Below are 17,051 nucleotides of genomic sequence, written 5' to 3' on the forward strand. Positions count from 1 at the left end.
GCTCCTCTGATCAGACAGCTTCTTAGCCTCTCACTGCCGTGTGTTTCTCTTTTATATGATAGGATAATAACAACTATCCAGCTTCTGGAGGAAGGATTTTAAGTGTGCTTATTAAGAAAAATAAGTGTGCTTTATTATTAAAAGCATTTTTCAGGCAGCATTGTTGTAGCAACATAGCACACGACAGCTTAAACTTGTGTGAGTTAACTTTTCCAAAGAAAAGACATGTTCAGTATAAAATACTTTGAACATTTTACTACTTTTAGCTCACTGGGCAAACAATATGTATTATTAGCCTTTTTAAGTATAAGAAAATAATATAAGCAGACATAAAACAAGACTTACATTCTGCCTACACTGAACTGCTGGCATATCTGTGCTCGGGAACCCAAGCTGGGCTAGTCTGTTCCACAGAAGCTCTATAGTGAGGTGCTGCGCTGCCATCGCTGCCGGGCGTAGTGTGACTCCAGCCGAGTGCTGGATGGAACTGGGTTCTCACGTCCCAACCAGCTCTCACGTCCTTGCAGAGCCAGGCTCAGGCGGCTGTGCTCCTTCCTGGAAACACCGTTTTCAGTATTTGCTCAAAAATGCCGTAGCTGTTCCACCGAAGTTTTCAGAGTCTCCCCCAACTTAGTATCTGATCAGTCCTGTAATAATCATCTTGATGTACAGCTGTAGCCAAGGCATTGTGCTAGCTTCCCTTCAGCAAAGTGTCACTAATAGCACATCTTGTTTTAAACCAGGGTTATTACAAGACAAAAAAAAAAAAAATCCTAAAATGAGACTGTTGGAAAATGTTCTGACAAAATTTATATGTATGTAATAAAAATCTCATTATTTTCAAATTATTCATCTACTTCTCGAGGGAGTGAGTCAGAGCATCCGGGATGACTGACAGAGTGGGTTCTTCTCACCTGGCATATTTTAATCAGGGGTGGCCTCACGCTGTGCCGACCCTGATGTCCTCACCGCCTGCCATTTGGATTACAGGAACGATGAAATAACGGCTTGTTTGGTGGAAGCAGAAAGAATGGATGCACCTACACAAAGAGGAACACAGGATAAATAACGTGGTCAGAGATGGGTCAGAGCACAGCATTCTGTTCAGGCATTTGTTAAAAAAAAAAGGTACCAGGGAGTAAAACTAGTAAAACATGAAGGTAAGGTGAAAGACGAAAAAAGAAACAAACTGGGAGAGGAAGGATGAAGAGAGCTGCTTTTGAGAAGACAACTGGCCAAAGTTTGGAGTCCTGAGAAAGGAAACTACCCTGTGTTTCACGATCCGACTGTTCTTACAGAATCAGGACTTGGTGTGTTTGTGTTTTTTTAAGACGTATCTGACCATACCATCAGCTTTTCATCATAACAGAAACAGCCTGCAGAGTCTGAGTTTGGCTGTTTGGATCACAAGAGTGAAGTGTATTTAAGGTTACTGGATGGTAACGGGCAGGAAAGTACCTGACACACGTTTGGTTTTGCCATTTCTTGCTGTCCCAGGTGCAAGATTGCTTGAGAATTGCATCTCCCGTACAGGATAGGCACAAGAGCCAGCCTCTGTGGGTTGTGATCTGAGGGACCAGGCTGGGATGATCCAGAACTGGATGCTGTCAGCCTCCACCACGATCCCGCGCAGATTTTAAATGCACCCTTACTGAACAAAGCCAAAAACTCGAATGACATTTGGGTTGCAACTGCAGCCCAAAGAATATCTTTTCACATCAGGTATCTCTTTTTATTTTTTTTCCCACAAGAAGCCAACTAGTAACTCACTGGCTGTTTCTCAGACAGTAAGAGAGGTTCGGAAAGGACTTGTTGGGTCTTTAGGGTCAGTTCTCAGCTCTTGGTGGCAACTGCATCAGGGTAAGGCAGCCCTAGGAAGGATGACCCAGAGCCTCAGGACTTGTGCTGTTGGAAGCTCTGGTGTTCTCGTGTTTCAGCCCAGACTTTTCAAGGCCATCGGATACTTGTTTGCTCTTACACTAACATCACCCTTGCTCTTAAGGGAGATGTGTTTACTTCTGTGTTTACTCCCTGAAGTTTCATAGAGAACGACAGTATCTCTTCTCAGCATTCAGGTTTTTCGCTAAACAAATTATTTCAAGATCCTTACCTATGAAAAAATCAGGATTACCCTGTAGTTATTCTCCAGTCACATTTTAAGCTTGTGCCCCTTGATTAAAAGTGACCCGAGCTGCATGCATAATTGCAGAGAAGGCTGCAGCGGAGCTTTGTATAATGGTGTTAACATTTTCCCCTTCTCCTGGAAATATCTCAGTTGATGTATGCTTTTCATCAGAGCTGCTTCATATTGGGAGTTCTGTCATCTTGAGATCAGCAAATACACCCAGATTTTTCTCTTCTTCTGTCATTTCCATCTGATGAGCTCCCAGCTTGCAGCAGAGATTCTTGTTAGTAAGTCCCAAGTGCATGACCTTGTACTTTCCACTATTAAATTTCATCCCATTTCCAACGTGCCAGCACTCAATATTATCCAACTCTTCCAGATACAGATATTCCCTCTGTAGTGCTGGTGCCTCCCAACTTTGTGCCATCAGCAAATGCCATCACCTCACTCCTAACTTTTGTTCCAAGGACTGACTGAAAAATATTGTGCAAGACCAAAAGAACAGAAAACATGCCTCGCTGGGCCAGCCTGGTGGTCCCTGTGGCCCAGCGCTCTGTCTCTGAGAGGGGCAGTGAGCGACGCTGTTTAGGGAGAGCACTGGAGTTCAGCCACTCCCTGCTCTCTCTTCCCTTTGCGCTCCCCGCGTGCTCACAGGTGGTGTATATTTGAGGTGACTTCCCTGCCTTTTCCATGTAGCTATTTTTTCATGGATCTGCTCTCCATTCATTTATTGAATCAAATTTTCAACCTGCTGGTAGTCTCCAAGTCAGTTCTTAAAGGAATCCTCACAGTCTGCTTTTCCACCCAAGCTATTGTCATGTCTGTAGCTTGCCTCTTACCTACCAATAGCTCCCCAGATAAACTGTACTTTTGCCATCTGGCATTGTATTTACTATCTAATATTTAATATTTAAATCCAGTTAGATTAAATCCATTGTGTACCCATTGATTAGAAAAAAATTATCAAAGGTATAGTCTTAGTTAAATGCCATCTATCTTTAGTAAAGCTACGTCGTGTTTTCCTTTATTTTCCACTTACTTGTCTGTCCCCAACTACTTTTTCCTTTACATTTTTTTCTAACCTTTTAATGTTCTTGAGGTCAGACTAACAGGTGTCTAAGTGACTGGATTGCTTTTCTTCCTCCTGCTTAAAAGCACATAGTGCTTCGGTAGTTCCTCGGTAATTTATTACCACCCTCAGCCTGACAAATTAAAAACTTTGTACTGGATGAGTGAGGATACGTTCCAGGTCCCTCAAAACCATGGGCTTGGGAACATCTTGTTCCCTGAGCTGTGCGTCAGCTTCTCACAGGCCTTGTTCTCCCTTTGGGTACAGTAATTTCCATTTCCATAAAATAATACTCATTAGCTACCATCTTTTGCCCCAGTCATCATAGAAAATAGAGGCAAAAGTCATTTAAGATAGGGCCATACATAATATTTATTAGAAAATACATTGGAACACAAGACATGGAGAGACTCCGAACATAAGACATGGAGTCTCCATGCGATGTGTTTAACCGTATCGGTAAAGATAATGCCGAAGATGACAATTTGTGTCACTGAAAGAAGCAGGTGGAAGTGCCCAGCTTTCCCTGTTACAGTGATGGCACTCCAGCTAGCTCCCCCTCTTTAAAAAACAGAAGGAGCAACCAGCAGGTTCAGCTCTACAAAAGCCCCGGGTCTCCAGGATTCAGCTTCCTGAAGTAGGTCACATTTGATCTCCGTCCAGGCATACCGCAAAAGGCAACCATTTAACAGGCAACTTTCAAAATTCAAATTCTGCCTCCTAATGTTGTCAACACATATCCTTTTCAGATACAGCTAGACCGGCTGAACATTTTTTCATTGCTTTCGGGTATAAACAGGCCAGGAATCCTGTTTTTCCCTTCAGTTACCTGTATTTCTTCCAAAGTTCCTCTGAAGGTACATATTGACATTCAGATCACATTTGCATTCAGATGATGGCTTGTTGTTGGAAAAAAACCCTTTAGAGGGGCTGATTAACTTCCTTTCAAATGTTTACTGTCCCTGACCAAGGGAGCGAAACTAGAAAACAACTCACTGCGTGGCTTATATCTGAGTTTAAAGAGATGGGATCCTGTATTTTGTATTGTTCTCTCTGAACATTAATGCTACTTCTAGCTTAAATATGACTTAATGACAGACTGAAGTCCATCTGTTACAATGACTAGTCTTGGACTCAGAGGGAGAGTCCTGTGGATAATTTAGGAGTGCATTTTGTAGTTACTTGCAAGCATTTCATTTCAGATCAAGGCAAACATGAGGAGCAGGTGGAAATAGCTCTCAAAAGTACAACCTGACCTACATACGGCATTGTAAATTAAAGATATGTATAGAAATAAAGCATTAATGATCCATCACATTTGCAACAAAACCCAGATATAAATCTTGCTGCTGAAAAGGAACTCCATTGCACAAGGCTTAGTTAAAGCTTCATTTTGGAAACTGCAATGCTTCCTGCCAACCATACCCTGCTACCTCTGACACTGCTGACATTTTTTCTTGTCCCCTTCTGTTGCTTAACGCTCATATCCCTCTTGCTTTATCACTTGTGTCTCAATTTCCATGTATTTTTTGGCTCTTGTGCCTTGCGTTGGCTCCCTGCTCTCCATTACCTCATGCTCTAGGAGCTGCGGGCTGCTCGGGGTGGCTTGGACGGTGCATCGACTGATGGCAGGGGGCCACACATGTTCCTACAGCTGAGCTGAATGTCACAAAAGCAAAGGAGGAAAAGCATCGGGCAGAAGGCCTTGTGCTCAAGAGCGGCTTTTATAGTCCGACAGGGTGCTTCTCCGAGGGACACATGGCCTTTGGAGGACTCCTAAGGAGGATCCCAGGGCTGCAGGCCCCGCTGCTGGAGGACGCTGTGGGGCAGAGCTTCTCGGCTCCCGCAGCTCCCCTCAGCACCCAACCCCAGCCCGCCTCCACCCATCACCTGCCTCACAGCTTGGCCCAGGCGGCCACAAAACCTTCTCCTGAGACCACCGCACCTGAGACCGCCTCACTAGGCTGCCGAGGGTCGGGCGGAGCTCCCCTCCGCCCTCGGCGTTATAAACCGAGGAAGGGGCAAGTCAGCTTCATCTGCTGAAGGGGAGCAGCTGCTGGGCGATGGGGATGGTGGCGGCTCCGGCTGCTGAGGGGACGGGGAGCCCTCAGGAGACCGACCGCGGCTCCCCCTCAGGGCGGCCGCGGAGGGCGGGAACGGCGCGCGCCCGGCCCCGCCCCGCGGTAGGAGGCGGGGGGAGGAGGTGTCGGGAGCGCGCCCGGCTCCGCTGTGCCTGCGTCCCGTGCGGCCGCCATGTTGTTGTGGCTGTGAGAGGCGGCGGAGGCAGCCCGGAGCCCAGCGACCCCGGCCCCAGGCAGGAGGCCGCGCCCCGGGAGGGGGTGTGGGGGCTCCGCGCCATGCCCAGCCCCGCGGTAAGGAGCCGGCGGGGGGCGGCCGGGCTGGCCCTCGGCGTCTTGCGAGGGGGGGGGTGGCGGTGGCGGTGGGCCGGCCTGCCGGGCCGGGGCCTGAAGGAGGGCGGCCGGGCTGTCAGCTGCGGGGCCGCGGCCCGGCACGCCCCCTCGGCCCGCGGGGTGAGGGGCAGCGGCGGCGACCCGGCGCCTGCTCCTTCTGCTCTGCTCGGCGCGGGAGAAGGAGGAGGGGGCGGCGGCGGCGGCGGGCTGAGGCGCTCGCCCGGCACCGCGGCCTCCTCCCCGGGCGGGCGGGGATGCCGTGGGCCTGCCGCGGGGAGACGGCGCGTCCCTGCGCCTCGGGGCTCGGGCGGAGCGGCCGGGGGAAGGTGGGCTCCCCGCCTGGCCGGGGTCCCTGGCCTGGGGGGCCTCGCCTGGCGCCGGCCGGCCGGCCCGCGGCGGTGGCTGGCTCCTCGCTGCCCGTACAGCCCCGCCGGGGGATCACCTCATGCCGCTGGCAGCAGCCGTGCCCTGCTCGGCTTCTGGGGCTTTGGCCCGGGCGTCACTTGCGTTCAGCTGCCCTTGTGCATGGGGCCAAAATTCCCCTTCCCTCCAGAAGTGTGGCTTGTTAAGGCTTTTTATTTACATCGTTTGGGGGCTTTAAATGTGCCTCTTCCCCATGTTCCTCTTAACAGTCCTGTTCTTTTGATGGTGTCTGAGCAGATGTTGCCCTTCTCTGGTAAGTAGTGGCTTGCACTGTCTGGTCCCGTCCTGTTTGCCCTGACATGGAGTTTAAGTTCTTGCATTGGAGTTGTTCCCTCTTCTGTTCATTATTTTAGGGAATGTTGTTTTATCAGCAGATGAGGTTTCGTGTTCCTTGACATCTCTCTGTACAGTAAACTGCTTTTTTTAATTTTCATGCACACCTCTCTCACTGGGGAGAAGGCTGGGTGTGAGCTTGTAACTCTTGCAGACCTCGGGTCTGATAGGCACTCTCCTGTGTGCTTCACCTGCTTGTTTTCGTGTGTGATGAGCCCGTGTAACCATGTGCAATGAGGCTTTATTTTAGAAGAAGAGAGCTTGTCTGGTGAATCATGTCAGGTAGTGCTGAGTGTAGAGGTACAGCTTGGCTTTCTGGTGAATATAGAGGCATATTTAAATGCTTAGGTGAGCGCATTGGGAAGGGGTGGTGGTGAGACGAAGGAACCATGGCAGGTTTCTTGTTGTACCTGTCATGTTCTGAGCTTTAGATAGTGAGGTGCCTTTTGTCTGTTATTAAAGCACGTGCTGTAGTATTTGAAAACTAGCTTTTTTGGTGGAGGTGAAGGAATTTTTCTGAAGGAGTGCTTGTAGATAGCTTGAGGGGAGGAGGCTGACATCCGATATCTGCATTGCTTCAGCTGTTACTGATCACAGTGGTTTTGGAAGATAGAAAAAGTGCTTTCTGTCATAGGACAGGAAATACTGTGAACCGTAAGTGTTGAAACTTTCTGCAGATAAGTAAAGGTGGGGCATGGGATTCTAAAATGTTTCAGTGACAAGTGTTTCTGTTGTTCTCCAAAGCTGTGCCTGCCTTGGAGTTCGGGGAGGGGCAAATGTGCAGAAACAGTAACATTGAGCCCTGGTGGGTTTTTTGAGTGAATGCACTAAAAGTTACTCTTGCCCTACTTCAAATTATAGGAGTGATAAATTGAGAACCAAGCTTATTTCTCTTGCTGGCAGTGTTATACATACCTATCTAGGATACTTTTAATATCCATTACAATAGCTGCCTGCACTAGAAATTATTGAAGTATCAGTGTTAGCCTGCTTAAGTAATGTGCTATGCAACCCACAAGCGATACCAAGTAGGTGGAATAGGTCAACTTGACAAGGTCTGTCTTTTTTTTTTTTTTTTTAAAATGATCATCTACAGATAGAGATGGGAATGGAGCATGCCCAAGCTTCTGAAGATAAGAGGATACGCTGTTTTGTCTCAGATCTCATTCCACCTACATGCAGCCCAGGATGGTGGAGAGAATTATGTTGTCAGCCTTTCAGGAGTAGGAAGAACACAGCTATGCAGCGCTTTGCTGACAATTAACCTGTAAAAGAGGACTAACTTAAGGAGAAGGGGATTATTAGGCTGTTGGAGTAATGGGCAGAAGCCTGACAAGTCTGCTGTAGCGAGGAAGAAGGGATTGTCTCCATGGAGTGAATTGGACAAACTGGATTAGCATCCAGCACAAAGTTTGGGATCTTTTCACCTGCAGAGGTCAAAGGGATGTGATGGCTGTTCCCACTCTGGTAGCTTCCTACTGGGGTGTGGAACTGGATATAATGAGATAGGTCTCTTCTACTTGGTATTGGTGGTGTCTTCCAGAGTGTGTGGCTCCAAATAGCGCATTAGTGCTTGTCAAATATTGTAAACTAGAATGAAAAGTCTAGATACTTAAACATGCACGTGTTTCATAGCTGCTTTCATTGGCTGAATCACAGTAATATAGGTTATGCTTCTTTCAAAATAACCTTCTAAGTACTAAATTATCTAAGCCGTAATGTGCAACTGTTCTGCATTTGTCTCTAGCTTGAGTAGCTCGTGGTGTAAGGACCTGCCTGGTAGATCATATATGGGTTTTAACTCTGAGAAATGAGCTTCATGATTCGTAATTCTACCCTTCTTCTAGATATTGATGCCGTAACTTTCCAGTGCTGTCAGGAAAACTTTAGGAACATGCCTAGCACTCAATTCATGCTGTAGTTCTTGTGAATTAAATGGATTGTTTAAAAGATAACTATTTCTTTATCTTTGTGGTGCTTCAAAATTTCAGGGTGATTGAGTGGCTTGCATGAAAGACCTAAAAGTGAAGTTAGTACTAATGCGAAACTTGAAATACTGCCTTCTTACTGAGGCTTGCTGTGTCCCATAAAGATATGAAGTTCTCAGTTCCTGGTGCGTTACAACTTCTGCCTTGGCTGCATTACTGCTGAATGGTGCAGGATTGTTGCAGCCAGGCTGGTGTACTGATTTGCATGTATCCTACCTTCTTGTGGCCTTTGTCCATTCCACAAGCGGCCGACACAAACTACAGCATCGTTTGGTGTCAACGCTACATGTTTTGAGTGCAGTTAACAGAAACAGCCAAGATTTTATTCCCTTGCTTTGGTGTGTGCAGTTGAGAAGGACTGACAGAATGTGCCTGATATCATAGAAATCTCATCGTAAGTGAGAGCATGAGTAGCCCAGACCAGTTCTTCCCCTCATTTGTTTAATAGTCTCTGGTAGTGGTGTAAAGGAGGTGAACACCAACTGGCTGTAGTGATTCTGGGAGCTAAATGTTTTATCTCATAAGGAAGGCCTCAAGTTGGTCTCTCCTGATCAGAACGAGAGGAAGGAACAGCCTGTAGTAGCAGGGAAGAAATGTGGTGTTACCTTGTTGAAACTAGTGGTGTCTTTCACCTTTAACCTGTTATGAAGCGTCTGACTTGTGTTTCTCTGAGCTAGAGGTGCTCTGTTTGCCTTCAGTAAGTAGCAGTGTGTGCCTAGAAGCGAAGCTTGAACTGCAGGTCCACACCACGCAGAGTGAGCTGGGGAGGAAGAGCAAAGAAGGCTTTCTGGAATGTTATTTGAAATGGAGAAGCTATTTCTGGAGCCACTGATGTCCATCAGAAAGCACTGTTTTCACGGGTTTAACTTAAAATACAGTTCCTATTGCAACTGTATTTTTTTTGCTGCTATTGCTAGGTATCAGCTGCTGTATACAGTAGATACCTAGCTTTGGTTCGTTGTCTGAAACATCTCTGACTGAGAATCTAAAGTGTAGAAAGCAGCAGTTCGTTCCATGCATGAATGTGACTTAACAGGCTAAGCTGTTAACTGGAAGTATGTTCTGTAGGTCTTACTGTGGGGGCAGCTGAACCCTTTGGAGGCGTTGGTGCTTGTGGGTGCTAACGCTGAAAATGGTTGCAACAAAGTAAGCTTGGTATGATCCAGTTTGAAGTTTTTCTGAAGTTTGTGTGCCTGTGTATATATGCATGAGTGAGGCAACTAATGACATTGTAATAGGTATCATGTAGCTGGTGGAACCCTTCCAAACTGTGATAAGGGGGGGGAAAAAAACCAATCAAAACTCTGCACAAGACTGCCTAAATAGGTAATTCTTCTCCTTCTGTAGGAGAGTTGGATTTCAGAAGACTTGAAGCTGGATGGCCTTTGTGATATTGCAACTAAACTTGTACAAGCTGCTGTACTGAAGTATTACTGCTTTTGAAAAAGTTAATCCTTTGAATAAGAATCTAGTGGTACTTAATTTTAGAGAAATTAGTTTGTTGTTCTTCCTCTTGACTAGGACTGAAGTGAAAAGCCGTAAAGTGTCATCGATAGGATGGCTTGGGGGCAGGCTGTCATACTACGTACCAGTCATGCCAGTAATGAACTGATAGCTTAAATAGTGTCCTCAGTAACACATGCTGCTAGACCTTTAGTATTAAACCCCTTTTTTAGAGACTTGAAAACAAAAATATTGAATTGCAAATACTTTAAAATATAACTTTGCAGTTTAGTGTTAGTTGAAAGTGGACAGAGCATCAAAGAAACCAAGCCTTAGAGAATGCAAAGCAAGCTGTCTTTTGCCTCACTCAGCACATCTCACTTGTTTTCAGCGTTCATTGTGATGGACCGACTAGCCACGATGAAAATGAAGTTGGTTATGCTGTTGACGGCTTTCATCTGAGATGCTGATCTAGCCGATGCTTTTACTGACTTTTGTGACATCAGTTCTTCATTGAATTATTCTCTGGTGTGTGAATAGCATGGTAGTGCTCAACTTCAGGGTTTTTAGCTATCATCTATCTTGTGAAGAATTAGAACTAGTGCTAGCAGCGAGGGCTGAGCTTAGGGCGGAAAATTATCCTGTCACCTGTGGAATTAGCTTGAAGCTAGAGTGAAAACAGAAACTTGGTGCCAGTTCTTGGCTCCTTAGGAAGAGCTGGGTGTTTGGAAGGGCGGTTGGAACAGCCCACCACCCTGGCTGGGATCTGCTCATATAGTGAGAGCTGTAACAGGGAACGGTCAAGTGTTTGAACTTGAGACTGGACAGCAAGGCAGGCTGCCACAGGCCTCTGAACTTCCTCAACAGGGCCTAGAAACAGTGAATATCCATGTAGGAAAGACTTGTGTTCTGATACTTGAGCTTTGACGTTTTTTAATTCTGTCTTCTTCCTTACTATTGTATGTATTAATTTCAAGCTGTATGTTCTATGGTCCCCTCCATTTGATTTTAGTCCAATCACTCCTGCATTTTCTGCAGGGTTGGATAGTGCTTCTCCACAATATCTCCTCTAGTGTGATGGCTGGTGTCTGCTTCTGGGGAGAGTAAGTGGAAGCCTCCAGTGTGCAGAGAGCTAGAAAGCTCTTCTGCTTCATGGGCAAGCACATGAATGTTAAAGCTCTTACAGTACTGTCTTTTTTTTTTTTATCTTCTGGCAGAACTTAAAAATAAGAAATTGCGATTGTAACTTGGTTACAGGAACAATCAATTTAAATGTACTTTTCTGCCTGCTGGATCAGGTCCCTGAGAAGGCCTGGGCTGATCAGAACACCTACTGCATCCTGTCAGGTAGAAGCAGGATTCAGGTACTTGGTTTCTTGAGCTGGGGCAGTTCTGCAGGTGCATGGATCTACAGCTGCAGGCACCTAGTAAACTCCAGGCTGAACATATTCAGGGAATGTTGGATGTCTTGAGCTGGGGTTTTAGTATAGGTTTAATTTCAGAACTGAAGTTGTTCTTTACTGGTGCTGTCTCTAACAGATGTGCAAGGTCTACCCTCTCAGGTCATACGTTTTTAGCCCTTACTGGGAAAAAGAAATGGAAAATGCTTTTCATTTTAACAGTAGCTTCCTACTTTCCAAGGAAACAACATTGGCAAAGTAACTACTACCTGTGTGTGGTTCTCCCATGCTGTGAGTACACTATCCCCATGGATAAGACTTTTCTACTAAAGGCTTTCTTGTTTGTGGTCTTTCTTATGCTATTTTAAGAGCCCGGAAAGGTTTTCATCTGGGAAAAAACAGTGAAAAAATATACATCGTGCTTTAACTGAGACTTCTGAAAACTAAGAAGCTTGAAATAGGGATCTCTAGCTGGGGTGCCTGTCTGGAGGAAGAGGTCTCTTGTGCATAAAAGGCTAATAGTCTCTAAGTATTTTTGGCTGTTCTGGTCCTCTGCAAGGTTTAGTTCCTAGAGTATATAGTTGGTATGGGAGAAAGTAGTGCACTTCAAGTTGAATGTGTGTAGGAAGACCACTGTATTGCTGTAGTTAAGTTTTTGTAGTTTTTCTTTCTAATACCAGAGATTTATGCACTGGTATAGACATTATTTATAGAAACACTGTTAGAACAGTTTTCTGTTGCCTTTTTGTGGGCCTCACTTGCTGCTTTGGGACTATAAACTAGGGCTATAATCAAAGCATTAATTCTGTAGTCTTACCCGAAAGGACAGAACTTCAGGAAGAAATAAAAGTAGTTTCTCTTTCCCTATGCCTTTAAAAGAAGGTTTTGCCTCCTATATCAACCAGGAGGAGGCAGGCTCTTGATGGAATGAGAGTGTTTTCTCCAGTACTGCTTTCTCCGCTGGTGGAGGTGCCTGGGGGAGACTGCGGGGAGAGGACAGAAATGCCTGTCTGCGTGCTGAAAGGTGTAGGTTGAAATCCAGCCTGTGAAGACAAGACGCCCCTGGTTGGCTTTCTGACTACCCTTGGAGAGTGGAGCAAAGGCAGGACTTGCCTGCAGGGAGTGTTGCAGTTCCTATCTCCCCAGCTCACCCCTGCCAGCAGCCTTTGATGTAGGGGTGATGTGGATCACAAGCCTCCCAAGTCCTGTGAGTATGACTCCTCAGTTTCTTGGTGGTTTGACTGTTCTGCGCTAGTAGGATTCTTATTTTTTGGGAGGGTTCTGTACAGCTGGTGACAGGACTTCAGAAAATAGATGGAAAACCGGATCTTGCCTTGAGCCTTTCTGTCATGTAGGGCTTAGCACCTCATAGGAGAGGGGTAGACTACTAGAGTTTTGATTTCAGTTATTTAGTTGCTAGAATATGTAGCTGAAAGTATTGAAGAGTTGAGTAAAACCGAAGACTGAATTAATGAAATGGTAATGAAGACTGAGCACCCAGAGAGATTAAGAAAAAAGTATTTGTACCTACTGTCACTGGAACTGCTTGCGTCTCCAGAGTCTTTAACGTCTTACAGTCCATGTTAATGGGTAAGATAACTTTCAGTACTCTTGTAGTGAAGCCTCCATTTTGTTGTACAGAAGGTGTTAGAATGACCCAGTCTACTAGTTGATCTAGTGTTAAGCTCTGTCATATCACTTAGGCTGCCACTATGTGCTTTCAAACTGAGCTTAAGTCCTAAGCTGCTCATGGAAGTGGTTGCAGCTAGGTTTGGAATTGGTGGAAAGCGTTTCCCTGGAATCTCCTATCTGGTAGAAGGGGACCAACAGCCTGACTGTCCTTGTTTTCTCTGCCAGTAGATCAGGAAAGGGAGTAAGCTAGTTGCTGTGGCTGGCTGATTTCATCTCTCGTAGCCCTAATTGAACTAAATGTGTACCTGTGAGAGCTTTACTTATTGCATTGCTATCTGTAAGCTTGTAATTGCTATCATTGAAACTTACACCTGAGATAAAATGAGATGCTGTGAAGTTCTGCTGTTTGTAATTATACTGTTTGCTGCATCCTTGGTGTAGGGTGTTTGCTTTGAGACCTTTTCAGACCTAGTTCTGGATTTGTTGTGACTGAAAACTGTCTTCAGTTTTACTTGCCTCCAGCCTTCAGTGTCTTCTCTCACTTTCAAAACTACTGTTATCAAAGCTGACTTTTACTGTTCTGTGGGTTGTGTAAGTTTAGACTTTTAAAATACTTCTGTCTCCTGACAAAGAACAGATGATCCCAAATGAGAAGGTACGAGAAGAAAGCTCACCTGCCATATCACAGAGCAACTTTGCTTGAAAATTAATGTGAGGACACTATCCATTCTGTAGTAAAGAAAGTTTGCTGTGGTCTGGTTAAAGTAGAAACACTCTTTCTAAGTCTTGTGAGCCGATAGCTTTGCTTTTATTCTATTTCAGTTTTCCTTATTTACTTTTTTCACTTCTGAGAACAAACACGTTAGTGTAATGTAGGCATTGTTAAACTTTTGATCCAAAAAACCTGACTGAAGTGTCTAAGCAGATTGCAGTTCTAGGCTATTTTGATTATTTGCCTTTAATAAATGGAAGCTGAAAGCAAGTGAAGTGTACTTAATGTAAACTTGCAAGTTTATTGCCTCTGCCTGCAGATGTTCTACTACTTTCTATCTAAGCTCTGTGCATGTTTTTTAAGAGTGGGTAAGCTTTTCATCAAATTAATGACTAATCCTTATCAAACAAGTGTTCATCTTAAAAATTAAGCATTCCTGTTCTTTAATTGTATGATGATTGGTGGACATACTAGTCATGAGCACATTTGAGAATTCAGATTCTTAATTTTCTCTCACTGCTGGTAGCAGGAATTTGCTGTGAACAGGGCTTTATATTCTGGTTGGATACCCATTATAATTAAATTATCATCTTTGTCTATGTTCACTGAACCTTTCTTTGAGTAACTTCCAAAAGAATGCACCTTTTTGCATTTTGGGAAAATCTAAGTCTGAGGAAAAAGGAAGATGGAACAAGGTAAATATCTTGAGGTCTGCTAGGCTTTCCTTGTAGGTTTGGCTAGTGGATTATGGTCAAGGCATAGTTGTTTTCTAATGCAGAATACAATAGCTTGCTTGTTTTCTTTTACTTTGGACTGGAATCTCTTAATCCCTTCAGACTCAAGCATGAGTATCACATGATTTGGAGGTGTTTGGTTAGTGTACTTCACTGCTGCAGAGCATCCCTGTTCATAACAGATGAGTAAATCGGGACTGCAGGGAGAAGCCACATGGAAATTTTCAGTTTTGGTGATCCATGCCTAAGTTTTTCATATTTTGTTGCTGGGTCGTATTCTGGCAAAATCAAGAGGGAAACATCTGGTCAGTTAGACTTATAAGTAAGGGGATCAGATTTCTCCCCTAAAACTTGTAGTTCGTGATAAAAAGGGCTACAGCTTCAATATATCCATCGGGTACCTGTACGCTCGGTATACCTACAGGTGCTCCAACTGTGTATTAGGGTATTTGTATGGAAACTCTCTTGCATGAAAACTGTGATGGGACAGCTAGGTCCTTCTTTCAGAATCTGACCATGTGGGACAGTGGATATATAGCTGTGTAATACTCATAAACCCTTGTTAAAGTAAAAGAAAAATAAATATTCATTAACAGATAATTTCAGAAAATAGTAACTTCTTGTATAGCTGCACAATGGTAACATCATGCCGGGTCACGGCCATGTTACTTTTTTTTCCCCCTTCAGTTCTGCAGGCTTTAGTAGCTGGAATCAAAACATCTTCCTCGCGTCAACCCGGAATTTTAGCTTTTTAATGATACTTGATGAGGGTAACTGCTAAACACTGGTCTAGTGAGAGGACTAGACAAGATGAGTGTGTTGTTGGGGTTTTCTGAAATAGAATAGGATTCCCTAAAATGCTGAAGTATACTAACGAACTGAGAATCGTAAAAAAACCTCCAGTGATTTAGAAAATGCTGATCTTTACTCTTGGTGCTGCTTTTGCAGAATGTGGTATGTTAAGCACCAGATCCCTGTTGCTTTGCTTGGAGTAGCTTCAGTAACTGATTCCACCAGCAGCCGAAGCCTGCTTCTTCCCGAGCTGTTTCACTCGCATCGGAAGAAAGCAAAAATAGTTGGGGAGCTCTAGTCCTGGTGGCTCTATACTTAGCTCATTACTCCAGGCAAATTACCTTTTGCTTCTCAAGTGTTGACTGGTAGGCTGGTTTAAGAGCTGTCTGGCTTTCCGATGGTTGGTCATTCTAACTCCTCTGCAATATTTTTATCACGTAGGAACTTCTTCCTATGGACTCTTGAAAGGCTGGCGATAACCTGAGAGTGGAAGGGTCTAAGGATGAGAATCCTTTAGTAACTCACTGAGAGGAAAAAGCAATGCCAAACCCACTGTTGTAATCAACTTGGAGTAGGAAGCAATCTTGAAACCTGCTTGATACGGTGCTTACCTGCAGTGGGTGGTTCGTTACTGTCTCTGCGCGGATGGGTGTGGTGTTCATGTGGAGGACTCAGCCTGGAGAGCTGTGGACAAAGGACGAAAGGACTTTCCTTGATTTGACAAGTGTAAGATTGATATAACAAGGACAATAAGAGCTATTTCTTGCTTTAATTTTTTAAGACTAGTTTTTTAATGAGCTGTTTGTATAAGATACGAGTTTAGGTGCTCCTGTCCTTTCTGAGGGTCACACCCATAGAGCAGTTCTATTAAAATTAATAGTGCTATTGCATCATTCCTTAGACCGCCACGTTCCCATTCAGCACGAAGGTATGAAGACTTTTCCTCTTGCATAAGACAACTTGATTTGCTCTGGTTGGGGAGGAAACAGTTTGGCAGCTCCCTAAAGAGTAAGCTGCCTGCTGCTGTGCCCTGTAGCTTATTTTAACATTACTATTTCAAGTTATTGCCCAGCTTTCTAAGCTCTTAGCAGCGTGTACAGCTGCCTGAGACTGGACCACTGCTCGCACAGAGGTAGGGATTATCTGGCCAGCCCTCGCTTTACTGCTTCTAGCGTACTTTTTGTTCCTAGACCCAAATTGTTTTGCATTCAAATTAGAGACCTAGCAGGGCTAAGCCTCTTGTACTCAAAATTGCAATATCGTTCAATCTACCTTGTTTCCTTTCAATTTCTAAATATCTATAACTATTAATGTTTTTTCTGGTTCCTCCAACAAAATTCAGTTTTTAGTCGCATCAGAAATGCTTGCTGACATATGTCAATCCCAGCAGACCAAGCAGTGTACTGGTTAAGAAGTAATTTTTCTAAAAATATGCTGCAGATTCAGTAATGTTTGTCGTTGAGCTAAACTGACTTCACTTACCAAAGGCAAGGAGTGATAAGTTAAAACATGCTTTGTCAAAAGAACTTGGTTTTAAGTGACTTGTAGCATGAAAAGGGCAAGTAGGGACGTAAGTTTTTTGTGCAAGAATTACCACATTAGCACTAAGCAGGTGGGCTGGGGAGAACCTAGGTAAGCTTACAGTTTAAAGAAAGGCCTAATGCCAAAAATCCCTCCAAAAACTAATTTATGTGCTTAAACTCCACAATTTTTATACTGACTCTTGCCAAGACAATTAAAGAATTCCGAGAACTAGTTTGAATTTCCAGACTGGGTTTGGAGTGTGGTGGCTGCTTCTGCAGGTGCAGAGAATACTCAAGTCTGTTCAGGTGGGTTGGTCTCAGTGGTTTTATTGCTGGAATGATTTTTAGGAGTCTGAAGACGTTGCTGTGAAGCACATCTGTGGTGCAGTTGCAGATGTAGCCAGCTGGGGTATTTTACTGCCTGGAAAAGGTCAGCTTTTGAACATTCATGAATTGGTGAACAGTA

The 17,051-nt window shown here is 44.6% G+C and overlaps 1 protein-coding gene across 7 annotated transcripts in view; it reads left to right on the forward strand.

The window, feature by feature from the left end:
- The first annotated feature begins 5,374 nt into the window (after positions 1-5,374).
- MTMR3 (myotubularin related protein 3) overlaps positions 5,375-17,051 on the forward strand; it is an 84,934-nt gene continuing 73,257 nt past the window's right edge. For 4 of the 7 annotated variants that reach the window (XM_063350687.1, XM_063350684.1, XM_063350694.1 and 1 more), the window contains exon 1: positions 5,375-5,566. The gene's annotated coding sequence lies outside the window, so the exon portion shown is untranslated. Of the gene's footprint in view, positions 5,567-6,237; positions 6,282-17,051 lie in introns of all 7 variants that reach the window. The other 3 variants (XM_063350688.1, XM_063350686.1, XM_063350693.1) reach the window with 2 other exon arrangements.

The sequence above is a fragment of the Chroicocephalus ridibundus genome, chromosome 13 (assembly GCF_963924245.1).
Source record: "Chroicocephalus ridibundus chromosome 13, bChrRid1.1, whole genome shotgun sequence".
Lineage (NCBI taxonomy): Eukaryota > Metazoa > Chordata > Aves > Charadriiformes > Laridae > Chroicocephalus > Chroicocephalus ridibundus.